Source organism: Myiozetetes cayanensis, unplaced genomic scaffold (genome assembly GCF_022539395.1).
Source record: "Myiozetetes cayanensis isolate MyiCay16 unplaced genomic scaffold, myiCay2020 scf4, whole genome shotgun sequence".
Lineage (NCBI taxonomy): Eukaryota > Metazoa > Chordata > Aves > Passeriformes > Tyrannidae > Myiozetetes > Myiozetetes cayanensis.
The window spans coordinates 18,074,900-18,090,665 of NW_026087631.1; positions in this window are offsets into that span (position 1 = coordinate 18,074,900).

The window sequence follows — 15,766 nt, forward strand, 5'->3', positions numbered from 1 at the left end:
GTGTACAGGCTCCTGTTTCAAAAGATTTATAATAGGTGTACCATTGCCTACAAAAACAGTTTCTGATATTTGACTTTTGAAAATCTGCATCTATTCTGTAAGTTCCCAGCTCTGTCTTCTCGTCCATAGAAACCTCTGAAGTGTCTAGTCATTATTAGTATCCCATAATAGTGTAACTCTCCCTTTAAGACTCTTTTATGATGACAGTTTCTCTGATAAGGGCACCTAGTATATCAAGCTTTATTATTATCAACCCTACTGTAACGGTATCCTTCTACAACAAACAAAAAAATTAACTGTTGAAAATTGTTCCAGATTGTGCAAAGCATCCATCAGACAGACAGATAGAGTATGTTATATATCTACATTGGATAGCAAGAAAGAATGGGGCATCACAGCAAAAGTGGTTCATTTTTTCTGATGAGGGTCTGTTCCACTGAATGATTTGTTTTTACTGATTGACTCACTGGGTGAACCAAATGCTGCTAAGCAGGGAATTATGTCAGATCAAAATGATGAACAATAATTCAGTTATAAGTTGAAATAGAGACAGGTGTATTATCCTGCACTACTTTATTCAGAAAACAGGAGGATAGTGAACCTATCAAGGTAAATTTATTTTTATTTATTTTGATTTATAAATCAAGCCATTTTGCAGTCTTTAAGCTCTGCACATTTTGTCATGTAGTAAAAGTTCATACTCTGAAGCATCAATCAGCATATATGTCTAGGTACAAGGCAGAGATCTTTTAATTCCATAATTGCCACTGTATAAACATACATACAAATCTACAGCATCAGTCACCAGTTTCTTTGGTGTTTCCCACCAACTGGAGGGCTCTGCTGAGAGAAGTGTTGAACCAATAAGGCAATATTTAATGCCTTTCTTATTAAATAGAATGCCTTTCATTTAATCCCTTTGGTTACTGTCCAGCTTAAGGATAGCAGCAGCAATAGCACTCTATCAGAGAAAGGTAGGTAAGAGGTGTTTCAATGGAAGATTTTGTATTTGCACATTTGGAAATGTACCAGGAGAGAGACCAAAAGAGTGAGAATAAGAGGGAGAGGAGACAGAAGAGGAGAAGACAATGGTCATTCAATGTGCAGGAGAAGCAGTAGTTGAGAGGGGGGAAAAGCGAGGTATTAGGAGCATACAGCTGTGAGGAGCTCCACTGAAGAGACAGGAAGTGCAGCTTGAAGGCATTGCTGTGAAAATCATTGGCTGTGGTGTCAGTTTTGATGTGGTTCTGTCTCTGACTGCTGCTGTGGCTGCTTGTGCTGCTCACATCTATCACTCTCACAAGCCTGAAGGAGAAGGCAAGCTATGCAGTAGCAGTGGGTAGGTGCAAAAAAAACCAGTCAAGAGAGCCAGTGGACTGAGAGGGGGAAGGAAATTCTTGGCTGTGAGGATATGTAAAGCCTGTCCTGCTAACAACCCATCATTTAAATCCCCAAGTAACAATTTAAGCTCCTCGGGGCAGTAATGTTCTGTGCTGTGCTGTACTTTGCTGTGCTGTGCTGTGCTGTGCAAGGAGTTGCAGTTGTCTTGAGTATGCAGGTTTGTGCCAGAAATTGTCAGCCTCAATGAAAATGCATGATGTTGGATGGGAGGATTTGTGCTAGTTCCGTGAGTAAAGCTTTATACTGGAGACTTCACAGCTTTATCATGAAGATTCCTTAAGGAAGAAGCTGAAAAGGTAGTGCTCAGTGACTAACTTCAGACATTGCAAGCCAAGAGAAAAGATACTCAGTGGATGTTGAACACGGTCATATCAGTCAATCAGCAGTATCTTCTTGTTTATTCTGGATTAATTATTTTCCTTCTTTTTCAAGTCATCATGGATTTCTTTTCCTTCTTCAGTGGTATGATTGTTACATAGGCAAAATCAACCACTATAAATGAATTCTTCATTCTATTTATCAAAGCTGTGTGACCCAAGGTATGACTTACTAGCTATGTGTAAATGACAAAGACTAAAAAGAAGTCAAGTTAATTAAAAAGATATGAGAATATTAATTGATTATTTTTTCCATGGTTAAATTTTTTCTTATCAACTTCTATGCTCTTTTTTGATGCACTCATGTGAAAAATAATGCTACTACTTGAATCAGTCCTCCAAACTCTTTTCAAGTCTACTGTGCACTCCAACCTTTAATGACAAGCACTTAAACGAAATGCACTGTTCCACTGGATTTACTGTGAGCCTCTTAAGGGATTCTTCTGGTCAGCAAACTCACTTGAAAGCTTGACAATCTAGCCCTTTTTAAAAGTTGAAGAGGAGCTAATTTAAAATCACCAGAGAAATCAAATGTAGGAAATTAAAGCAGCAAATCAAGAGAGGAAAGGTGAACAGAATTAAATGGTCAATGATTTAACTGGTATCATCTCCTCTGATCACAGATACTTTATGTGAAACTTCAACCCCCTTCCTGACAGTACCTCTTCAAGACTGCTAGAGGTGCAGTAGCTTCTTAATACACATATTATGAGTAAAAATAACGTATTTGATCATAAATGCCTCCATTTGACTTCATATTTCCATACTGAAATAACTTTGAATATAAGCTATATATTTAAAATGGCTTCCATGTAGCGTGATCATGTGATCACCTAACAGGAATTAGACAGTAACAGAACTGTGTCTGGGTATGGGGTTTTTTCCTTTTGAAATCAGTTACCAGCCCATTTACTCAAGCCATAACCCTGGCTCCTGGCTTCATGGTCCTGAAACGAGTTACAAACTTGCTAAATCACTTTTTACTTACACAATCACTTCCTCCCCTCCCCCCTAAAAAAAACAAAACCCACATAAACAAACAACAAAAACTAGCAATGTTCAAAGTAGGCTTCAGAAAAATCAGTGGTACCTACACCCCTTTTCATGTCACGAGCTAGTGATGCGTGTGCTCACTCAAGATCAGCTCTCTTGTCCCGCGATGAGGATTTCACACGACATCTTTTGCAGTACACTGCCTCTGTCAACATGCCAAAGTTTATTCCAAGATAATCAATCTCCCTGTTCATATCTTGTCAGTCTTACTGCTGTCTGAGTGCAATGGCTCTTCGGATCACTGACATGAAGTGGGATAGTGTCATAAATAGGGCTGGGAGTGACTCTGCCTTCCAAGCCTTGCAGCATGTCAGAGGCAGCAGCACGCCCCCTGGGGCTTCCCAGCCCTGCATCTTCTGAGAGAGAGGAGAGGTTTGAACCCAAGCCTTGCCAGAGACATTGTACAGACCAGTCCCAGACTACCGGACAACTGAAGCTGCCACTGCAACCACATCAACACTAAAAATCTGCCCAACAGAAGTAGACTCCACTGAACTTGAAAAAGGGCATGTGAACTTTACTGTCTTCACCCCTCAGCCTCCAGGTCTGCTTATCCAGTCTGTAACTCACATTGTGTTAACCATTAGATTCACATGACTGTGGTTAATCACTTGATTTTTTAAATACTCCAACACCCAGTGACAACGCCGGCTCTCCAAGGTCAGCTTTCTGTATCTCGCCTGGATTATCACCCTTTTCGATCTGCCAGGGGAGCTGTTTGTGCGATTTTCTCTTTAATATGTTTCAATATAGACATGTCAGACGGGCAAAGCCGTAACACTTGATTTGTCTAAGGCAGATAAAACGTTGTTTAAACAGGCTCATGAGGGTCTTTCACACCTATTCTCTCTGAAGATATTTCAGAGACAAAACACTTGCACTAAGCAGGAGAATGTAGAACCATTGTGACTTTGTAAGTAACTAAAAACAGCATGTCATAGGAACTTCTATTTTTTTACCCACGTCTGGTAAAAAGAGAGAAAAGCAACTGTAAATATGCTGTCCTGTTTTACGCAGGACTAGATCTCAAACTTGAGATATAGTAATGAACTATCAAATCACACACAGAGGTTTTTATAAAATGCAAACCAACAACACTCAAATGTATTTTAGGTCTATGTTTTTGCTTTTGAGTGTGGGTTTCTTCTGCCTTTGTCTGCTAATTTCCATGTAAAAAATAACCTTAAATTTTGTCGTCTTTGCAGAAAACAGTGATCTCTTAATTTTCAAATAATTTAACCAGAACAAAGGTTTCCATATAGTTTTTGTACTTGACTTTTTCAACATCTCAGCCCTGAGATAGGCACATGAAAAGATCTCCATGATGCTATCATGACCTACTCCCATTTAACAGACTCAGTGAAATCCTGCCCCACTGAACTCAAAGGCATTTTAAGGTAGATTGCTGTGGCATTGGACTCTTTACCTATTTCCAGGAACAGCCTAGAGAAATCTAGCAACACATGTTACACTTTGAATCTAATGAATGAATAGTAGTTGAGGGCAGATTCAATGTCTCTGGCTTCCTGCTTGCTGCTGCAACTCCATTTAATTCTGCAGTATATATTTTATAGGTACCATGCAATGCCAGCTGAAGGTTACAACAGTAAAGCAGGAAAAAAAGATGAGGACTACAAAGACACTGGCAGTTTATTTTAATTCGACTGAAAAAGTGACTTCTGCTTTTATCCTCCTTTGTATTTGGAAAAGGTTAGAGTTTATCTGTTTCACAGGCTGCCAAAATGCTGAGTAGATCCTGCCATTGTCTCAGTGAACACTGAATTGCATATTAATTGAAGATCTAAGGCTCTACATCAAACAACAGAAGTGTAACCAAACACTGCAGACCTGGGACAGGAATGCCTCTAGAGCTAGATGGGAATGTTTGATTTAACAGGGCCCTTTAAATGTTTCCTACAGAAACACTGTTAAATCCTTTGAAACTTTGACAGTGTTTTGCTAGCTGTGTTAAAAATTATTTTCTGGAGGTCAGTCCAATCTGCTTACCTTATGGTCATATCCAAATGATCAGTGTCAGGAACAGTCCCAGTGTCCCAACTCACAGAGCTGCTTGAGACGACATGTGTCACAGAGATTAAACACCTTACCTCCTGCAAGGCCTATTGATCATACACACAGGTATGTTCTTACTGCTCCATAATTAAAAGAGAAATAAGATGATTCTATGAGAAAAGCTGCTTATCTCATCTTTCTAGGAGGTGTATGGGTGTTGCAAGGGCAGAAATCAGCTGCCAAAGGAGGAGACCTAAACCAGCAAAGTGCCATTTGTGTGCTGCTTGAATAAACAGATGAATTCAGTCACAGTGTAATGCATTAATAATTTCTGCCAGACACAGACAAGAAGACATCTCCTGGATGTCATATAGTATATGCATATACATAAAATAGAAGGAGGCAGAGAGAACTGAGCATTTATTCAATATGAGACACTAGTAGTATAATGTATATCACTAGAAGGGGAAACATGCCCAAGAATTCAGTGGATTCAAATCCATAGAAAAACAAGTCTCATAATGATGCCAACATATTTGAGTTGCAGAAATTGATCTAAACTCTTTGTCTGAATAGGTTTATTCTTTTATGGAAATTTGCATTGGATCCAGCTTTGCTGTTCCGTCCTTCTTTTACACTGCTCCTGGTGTAAAACACAGAATTCCTGCATTTATAAGCTTACTTGTTTATGTATAACGCCTCTTAAGCATGACTTGTTGGTTCAAGAAAACTCTGTGACTTAAATGCCTGTTTAAACTATGCAGAGATAACTGGCAAGAGTCAGTATCACTGCATCAAGTTAAGTCCCTTGCTTTAGAAGTAGAGTCACAAATACAGGTTACAGTGTGGATATGGTATCTTAATTACATGCTAGCTATCAACATCCCTTTCTGGATCTGACTCCACCTAACTGCCCTCTGTAAACTCTGTGCCAATCACATAGGATGTTTTGCTGAGCGAATCCTTACATATAATTTTTCTCATTATACTTGCAATGCAAAAGATAAATTGTGCATAAATGTAGATTTGCAAGTAGAAGTGATTAATGATGACACCTGTAGTTTTAGGGAATATTCTTTTAACGGAGAAATTATGATAATCTTCAGCAAGCAATGGTGTAATTTTAGATGTGGTCCAAAAGCCTAGAAATCAGACATTCAAGTAGGAAGTAGCTTAAAGTACTAAGTATCTACCATAATTTTAGACTCTCAATGCTGTAAACTGCAGCCAGGAAAATTTGTATCCCAGGATTGGATATCATCCAGAAAAGATCTTCAGGCTCCCACAACTTCTTACAGACTTACCATAGCAACTTCCATCTCTACCTCATCCATACAGCTGACTCTTTCCTTCTGCCCAGACTTTGGGGATGCACTCGTAGATACTTCCAGTAAATACAGGGGGCAACTGATCCTTAAGATTTCAAAAATGGATTGGTGAAATAAAAGATTTAAGGCTCTATATCCATATTTAGTACACATACCGTAAGTAAGAGAGGTTTCTGAAATTTCTTTCCTTGGGGACATATAACTGATGTGTTATAGAGACTTTGTCCTACAGCTACTGGAGCCAAAACAAAGAGCTCATGGTGTTGACAAGCCATTTATTACCACTTGCCTCCTCTATATAGTTAAACACATAAACCCTGTGATTCTGAGACATTGCAATAAAAATGAGAAAAAAAACCAAACAAGCAAAAAACCATCCACACACAAAACCAAACCAACCAAACAAAAAAAACCCAAAACCAGAAACCCCCACAACAATAAACAACAACAACAACAACAAACCAACAAGGAGATAAGGGAGGTAAGTTCAAGGAGATAAGACCTGTTCTGCACAAAAAACTCTACACCTTGCTGCTATCACTACAGCAAAATTATTTTGACTGCTGTCTATACCTCATTGAATTATTCCAAATGCTAGTTTACTTCATAATTAGTATTTAGAGACACTAGCGGTTTACAGGCTATATGGCCTAAATAAATCATATTTTGTGCTGGGGTTGAAATGTTCAATTTCATAAATAAGGAAGTGAGTGTAACAGTATCACTCCTCAACGAAAAGGTTATAAAGTAAAACCTGACTTCTAAGATAGAAGATACTATTTGTGATTTACCCAATGTTCAGAGGTGACTAACTCTCCCCACATTGATTCAAGGTCTGACAATAAAAGAGTGCTTCCCAGGTAGTTCTTCCAAGACAAATTACAACTTCAAAGGAAAGAGCAGGTTCATTCACAAAATAGTTACCAACAAGAGCTGTCAGATGGAAGGAAACATAGCAAGCAAAAAACATGGCAAAATGGAAAGGTTTTTTTTTCACAGGGTGATATGTACACTGCAAAGTCAACTGGAACATATAGTAAAATCTCTTACAAAGTCTCACCTTTGTATTGACACACAGAATGCAAATAAGGAATAGACTGTATTGAATCCCCACTATTTTTTTTATTACCTCATTCACCACTACTTTCACTGAGTCCTAGTATTCCAGTCACATAATTTGAAGGCAATTAGTAATGTACTGGAACCCTCTCTTCAACTCATCCGAAGAAGTGAATTGTTTAGCCAGTTTGGGGACAATGGATACATAGAAGTCCTACTTGCACAAATCTGCATCCAACATGTTACCTCTTCTTTGGAAATTGTTGTCTTTTTCCTGTTGATTTGCTTGCAAAACACGTTAAAAGTGCCTCCCACTTCTGTGCACAGCCACATAGTGCAGATGGGACTTTTCAAAAAGGTGGTCACCCTGACTTAATTACCTGTGCAGTTATACAAGCTAAGCTAATAAGGCTAATTGAGTTTCCCAAGTCACACAGTAAACTTATCTGTAGAAGGGATCAGTCTACTGATCTAAATAGCTGGTGAATTTTGCCTGTCTTCTAACAAGTGGAGGGCAGGAGAAATACAATAGTTACAGATTTTTAAAAGTCCTCATTGATTGTCAGTTTCCATACAGTACTTTTTTCAACAACTTTCCTACCCAACTTGATGAATTGAACACAGGGTATTTCCTACAAAACGTGGTCATACTGCTGTACTTTAAATTTGTAACAGGAGCCACTTGTGCATACTTTTTAGCAGCACAGTGTATACTTTTTTCCCATCCTAAATCCAGAAGTCTGAGAAGTTGAGTCTATCAGTTCAAAATTAGATGTGGATATACAGGACTCACCCAGCATTTTTTTTGTAGCCACATATGCAGCACTGGAATACCCAGCTTGCTTGTTTCATTGTATTTCCTCCCAAAGAGGAGCTCTAAAAAGACATTTCTTTGGCTGCTGAATGCCCTGTATTCTCTCTCTTCACTAATCATGCATACTGTGCAATGTGGAGTTTGAACTGCTAAGCATAGTGTGATTCACTTTCTTATGTGAAAAAACAGGCAGAATTGTTGCACTTCACATCAAAATCAGCGAGTTTGTAACTGCTGGGACTTTTAATGATTGATGAGAGCTTTGGCATAGTTTTGTTTGGAAAAGAGGGCTTTGAACCGGTAGATGAAATACCAAGAGGAGAGACTTACATAATGGGCCCATCTCCCCTAATCTCCTCACTAAAGAATACACAAGGAAGAAAAACAAGGAGTCCCTTGTAACCCTTGCAGTGACAAGCGCCTCATTTAATGTATTCAGTTACTTATTAGTAGGCCAATATAAATCTAGCACAACAGTGTGCAAAGTCAGCAGGGGGTCTGAATCCTGATGTTATTTTTCCCACCACTGAATAAATGATCCCAACCACCAGCTTCAGAAGCTCATCCTCATTAGTATGTATGAAATGAGTGGAATAAGCACTGAGAGATTTATATTGTTCTGTAATCAATTTAATTAATAAGAGACAGTGCTGATTTTTGGGGGAAAGAGGCAGTGTCCATAGATTCCTGCGCACCTTTGTTATTAGTGAGAGAAATCTATCACAGCATGGCAACCTTAAAAAGTGCACTCACCGTTTTCTAATCCTACTAACATTCATTAACCAGACATCTTAGCAATGTGCATTTTATAATCTGCCACCATCACTAAGGTCACTGTAGAGTTACCACTATAAGCTCCCTACTTACAAGGTTCTGTAACTGCTAGAAAGTTTAAGGATAACCAAGGAGTACTTTTGCAGTAGTCTTGCCTACTTTTAAATTCTGGACAAGCTAAATCAAAAAAGAACAACAGAAATGCCATTTTAAAACAAAATAAAATTTTTTAAATCCTCAAAAAAAAAAAAACCACACAAACCCCAAACAAAACCCCACAAAAACAAACAAACAAACAAAACAAACAAAAAACCCAAGCAACCAATGAAGGAAACCACCCCACATCTATCTGTTTGTGCCTGAGAACAAATAGTGCAGTTTGAGTCACTGTGAAACCAATTCTCAAGAAGCGGGAATGACATATCCATTTCATTAGCATGAGGTAGTCTGTGGAGAAGGGTGGTCTGTGTATGTCTTATCTAACATACACAAAGACCACGACAAAATCTGTCTTTGAAATTGAAAATCACTGTCTCACTACACTGAGGTCAGCTACAGTTTTGCAATTGATTCGAGTAAGACCAAGATTGAACCAGACTTTACAGTTGGGGCAGAAGGAGGTGGGAGGGGGGAGAAGGATGAGGGAAAAGGTATTTTATTTTACACTTTTGATCTTCCTAATTTTCTGGTTTCACATATTTAAGAGGTATGGCTACAAACTGGTTAATGTTACAGGTTTTGCATCTTGGATGATGTTCTGGTTGCATGAAAGTCCATGACAAAACTCCCAAACACTTCTCCAAGTCCACTTCTTTTCCCCAAGTAATTTAATCCACATCAAATATAGCACATTTATAAATCTACTTTGATTTTTATTTAACTGAACATCCAAATGAAGGTTTCAATTGAACAGAGGCCCCACTGAAAATTTAATGCTCCAAAATCAAGCTCTATTTGTGTCTTTGACATAGTGTGGAAGTAGATGTTAAGATGCACATATGTTTTCTGCTGATTTTCTGTGAACATCAATGCATATTCCACACAGGGTTGAAAGTATGATCCAAAAAACATCCACAGGGGGTCCTTGCCAAAGTGAGGAATAATGTCATCTTCAGGACAGATCAAATAAAGAGACCAATAATATTACTATAAATGATACCCTGGCCAATAATATGTTAATTTGTTTTTCAGCTAGTGGAAGTTTCATCACTGATGGCACATAAACAAGGATGCCTGCAGTTTATTGCATGCAAGCCAATGATTTCCTCCACATTCCTTTTTCTTTAGGCATAGTCTTGCCACTTCTCCACCTACAAGGTATTCTTCTTTATCTGCTAAACTTCACATGTGCATTTTAAGTGCCCTCTAAAAGTTTATGTTTGGTATGATGGTTTATGGAAAGGACAACAGTTTGAGCCAGAAATCAAATATGCATCCCCAAACAGTGGAAACCCTTCTTTCATGGTGAGTTAAACAGGCTTAGCAGTCAGTTTCTTCATAGTCTCTTGTCCTTTATGTTGGATCAGTGACTAATGTTCCAAATGGCTTTCACTCACTTCCTCTCAATCTTGTTGCACGAATATCAAGCACAGCAGAGTGACTGAAACTCACTTAGGCAGGACTGGAATGTCTAGGCTGTGATTTACCTGAGAGAGTCACAGTGGGGAGCAGCAGCTAGGTAATGATTGCCAGGAATGAGCAAACACAGGAAGTCTCTGCTCCCCTTCCCTCATTCCCTGGTAATAGTGCAGGCTTCATTAGCAAATGCTTTTCAGCTCTAATAATCACCAGGAAACTCCAGATTACAACCAGCCTGGAGGGAGGGAGGAAGGGAGGGGTTGTATTACCTGGCAGTAATGCTGTAGTCCTCATCATCCTCAGATGGGCCAGAAGCTATCACCTCTGCACACAGTAAGAAACACCTAACTCCTCAGCTACCTTCAGTGAAGCTTGCTGTGGAGTAAAATCCTTTTAAATACAATTGCCATTGCCAGAGTACTGATCTGGAAAAATCTAGACTACTAAGTGTCCAGAATTCCTATTATTACTTTTCCTGGCTTAATGCAATACAGGGAAAAGCCAAAAGAGAGCCCTTTCTACACCAGGTAAATGAACTAGAGCTAGAAAACCATTTGATCAGATTTCCTTTTGGGATAAATGATTACAAAGAAGCAGACAAAGAAAAATATCCATTTCAGCTTTTTTTTTCTGAGTAATACCTTTGCTAGACAGAGCTTTCTCAGAAATTACTGAAAAGACCTCATCAACTACCCACCATAACCCATAAAAACCACACTGTGCTACAAACTAACAGCTTATCCCATGTTTTCCACTGGAAAGGAACAAATTTCTGCTCTTCCCTGTGAGACACTGAGGACATTAACTGAACCTCGGTGAGGGAAGGTGCACAGGGAGAATGTGAGAGACATTTCCCTTCACTTCCTGATTTTGCCTTGCTCACAGGTGTGATCCAAGAGTAGCCAAACTCCATCCATCCCACCCAGGATACATGACTGCTTGTCACACTGGTGCCTTTCTAGACTGCCCCACCATTCAACCTGTGTCCTGAAGCACTGTTCTTTCCTGGCTATGCTGTGTCACTTTTTCCACACAGAACTGGGTCCAAATAGCTCATCAGGTTGTGTTGAGAGGTGACTGACACTGATGAAAACTGCTTTGCCAAAACCAGGACACACACTCTTCTTCTCAAATACTTTGTCATGTCTTTCAACACATTTTCAGTCACTCTTCTGTATCCTAGCAGGCCATAATGTGTTTGACATTAATTTCTCCATTAGTATTTAAAAATATTCTTATTACTTAAAAGAAAATGTAACTCTAGAACAACTCAGTCTCTCATTTCTTGAATGTTTCAACTCAGCAATCTCACAAGATCAAAGGATAAAACCTGACTAAAAGATCATTTCCCATCAGCTGTTCAGTGGTCAAGGTTTAACCAATCCTATTTGTCCTACATTGCTTTATTATATCTTGCTAACCTTTTGCTGCACATAGAGATTATTTGCTTCCCTCTCTCCTTGTTTCTCTTCCTTCCTTTATTTTTCCTCCCGTCACCTCTCTCTGGTTTCCCTCCTTCTTGCCCACTGCAGACTCTGCTTCATAAATTTTCTCAGTTGGAACCTCCTTCTAATCTCTTCCATTTTGTCCTGGCTCCTCTTTTCCCCTCTGTTCTTCTCATTCCTCTTTTTAGTTTTTTAGTTAAATAACTTTTTCCTACCCACTGCCATCAGTTTGAGGGTTGAAAAAAAAAAAAAAGTCAGCTGGATGAGAGTTAATGTTATGAATTGAAGTGTGTGTGTTGGGGAGGAGGGTGGAATAAAGCCTCTTTATTTCAGATACTGAAACCATTACAGATTTTTCTTTGGTAATATTGTATTGCCTGGTAATTCCATGTACTGAATGGTCCTAAGGGCTCACTTCAGCTGAAGGGATACTGAAAGCAATGATTTTGACTTAATAAACTAACCATTTCTTATTATTTAAAATTGGCTTTGCTCTCAGTTTGATGCTGTAATTGTATTTAAAATATTTTTATTATAATATTTACTTTTTTCAGTGCTATCATTTCAATGACGACAAATTTACACTCAGTTACCGCATCTAGATCTGAAATGTTCATTATTTTTTTGGAGAACCACTGCAGTGCTTCACTTGGGACCATATTTATCCACTGCAAGAACATAGGCAAAGCCAAAATAAATGTCTTTCCTCACTATTTTCCTTAAGCTCTTGATCAAGCCTGATTTTATGGAGTCCTGATCAGAACAGAAGATTTACCCCCCAAAAAACTGTATTAATTTAACTTTCCAATCAAAATATATTTTGCAAGTTTTCAAAGAGCCTCCACCTCTTCATTTGCTGTCCAGCCAACTCAATAGTGAGTGTCAAACCTTAATCATAGAATGAGAAACAACAGCCGAGAGAAAAATTTTATTCTGTTCAGTTCCTCACTGTACTCAAAAAGGATGCAAGACCTAAGCACAATGTTGAAATCACTGGGAGTGTGAATCCTCTGAAATAGTGAACTAAAAATGTAGAGCACAATACTTGAAACTAAATCACCATGAAGTACCTGAGGAGCATGCTGTCTTCTCTCATAGTAAAACTGAGTGGAAATAAACCTGAAAAAGTCTCTTTAGATGCTCTCTCTCTAGTTTCTGATTAATTTTCCTCTCAGAGACTCTAACTAGAAGAGACTAATGTGAGATCATCAACATCCACTGTGTGAAGAAATTAAGTTTCTCTTTATGGAAAATCCAATAGAGTTTAATAGCAAATAATTTTTCTAGGGACTTAAGTGCCTATGGAACACAACAGATCAGTTATATTCCTGTTGTGGAGCTCTTCAGGCTAGTTAAAAACCTCCATAAGATCCCTTCCTGGTGAAATTTTACAAAACAGATCATCAGCAGGTGAAATCAATACAGATGCACCAACATTAATAAGATTATGTTAATTTACACCACAGGAGGATTTGGTCCATGTGTGTTTAGAGTAATTTGACAATGAATCACTGCAAATTTCTGTTGGCTTTAACAACTGTTAAATTCTACATCACTTTCCCATATTGATCTTACATGCTCTGTTGTTTTCCCTTTTTCTTTTTTTTTAAAGGGGAACTGCTCCCTTCACCATATGGTCCAGCTGCTATCCACAGTATTCTCTGCTTATTTCACCATCACGTAACACTCTACTCTTCTGGGAATTAGATGACACAGTGACATGTGAATGTTGCTCATAGCGCAACATGAATTTCTGCTGATTTTTCTGGCACAGTACGGCAGGGGCTGACCAGGGCAGCCTCCTGCATAAAACATCTGCTCTACAGCCTTCCTTGCCTTCCAAAATCTTCCATAGTTGTAGAGACCAACCTGCACAGAACTGGCAGAGAAACACTCTGGGTTCCCAGCAGAGGCAAATCCTTCAGTGAAGGATTTCCAGTGAACATTTCAAACTATTTTGCTGACCTTTCAATACACTGGGTGCTCCTTGGTAAGCATGTCATGTTAGCATACAGTCATAGGCGTATCCATTTGGAAGATGTCTGAGCAAAGTGATTAAGAGAAGCAAATCCATATATGCCATCTAGCAAACTAAAAATGTAGCATTTCTAGTAAGGTCCTCAGTTACAGAAAGAATTTTGAAGGGATTCAACATTAAAAATCACATCCATGGAGGAAACTCATTGTTCTTAATCTAATCTCATTTTACATGTTCAGAAAGATCTGTAAAATGTCTAGTGCTCATATGGTTAAACTATGAGCCTGTCGGCAGGAGTCAGCTGGGCAAAAGACCAGTTGTCATTTTACTCTGGGAGGTTGAGAATTGCTTGTATGTTAGTTTTTATGTTTTCTTTCCTTTATCTGCGCTATGCCCAAGAACAGCTACAGGCTGAAGAAAAATCTGCCCATTTTCAATCACATTTTCAGAGTACGGGTAAGTTTGGTCAATTCCCCTGAAGTGATTAAAAGAAAGATCTTATTTTACTCTGTGTAGGAGTAATTACTTTGCCAGACATTCAATAATCTTGTCTTGACAAAAATCATATTTGCAGTTTGATGCAATTTCACTATTACTGTAAGATTAAAGAAGTCAACACTTTTATGTAAAATGTGCCTGCATTCAACGTTTTGTTTTTATTTGTGGTGAGATATATCTCCACAGGTAAAACCATCTCTTCTGATACCAGAATAGGAGAGAGGAAAAAGGAGTACAAGCCCTTCTTAGATTACAGGCTTCAAGTGCCTCATGGATACCAAAACTATCTGATACCTTCCTTGGGGCAAAACCCCCTCAGATAGCTGTCAAAAAATCCTCAGCTCTACCACTTGTGTGTTGTTTCTTGACAATGTAAAACTCTGTTGCACTTTGAACTTTTGAAACAGGGGCAAGAACAAGCTGAACTGAATTGAACAATAACTGGAATTAGGAAATGTTGCACATATTATTCTGATGCAGGAAGACAATGACTGGGGGTGAGCTCAACAAGGTACCATTGCAACCCTGCATACCAGGTCCTCAGAGCTATATCTAAGGTGATGCTGCTCGTACTGTCGCATGGCTCTGGGAAGTTGGTAGAGTAGAAGATATAGATGAGTACAATGTGGTGCTCAGCATGGCAATTAGCATCAAATTTCGAACATCCCAACTGAATGTGGCAGTTGCTACCCATGAAAGAGAACCAAATTCCTTCCTCAATATAAAGCAGGTGTCCCACAAACTTTAAGTCAACATATTTCATATATGGTGGGGAAGGAAGGGTAGAGGTAACATTTTCTAATGTATTCAAGTCAAATCTTTGGTAGAGACCTACTCTGCAAAAGGGTTGGAATGAGTTGAAGAAGTTCTCTATAGCTTGTGTGCATTGTTCAGATAGGGCTTTTAAAATGCACAGCTCCATGGAGACCTCACCAAGAATTTGTGACTGGAAAACCCACTGCACTCTACTGCTGCAGCTGCCAAAAAAGCAGCCAGTGAAAAAATATGTCTTTTCCCATCAATAAGGGTAATAATTCCCTTCCCTAAGCCCATGTGAGTAGCCCACAGTTAACTAGTCTAGGCAAAACAAATAAGGTTGTGTCTCTGTTTTCAGAAAATCTGACAGCATGGAGAATTGAGATTGACATTAAAGTTCCAGGAAAAGAGCCTAAAAAACTTGGTGGGAGAGAAAAGATGAAGAGAATAGTTTATTGGATTGGGTACTGAGTGAGAAAGGGAACAGGGAGTCAGGTAAAACAAAAGACAGTGGGTTTTTAAGCCATGAAGACAAGTCTGATTTTGTAGATCAGTTCTAGTAAGTTAAGAGCAGAAGCAGCAGTAACAAAGGACAGAAGAGCTGGCTGTCATTTTGGCAGAGGGCTATATGAAAAAGGGCTACAATGTGTGATTTAAGTGAAGAAGTAAGGGAGTGCAGGCTTGGAAATTAA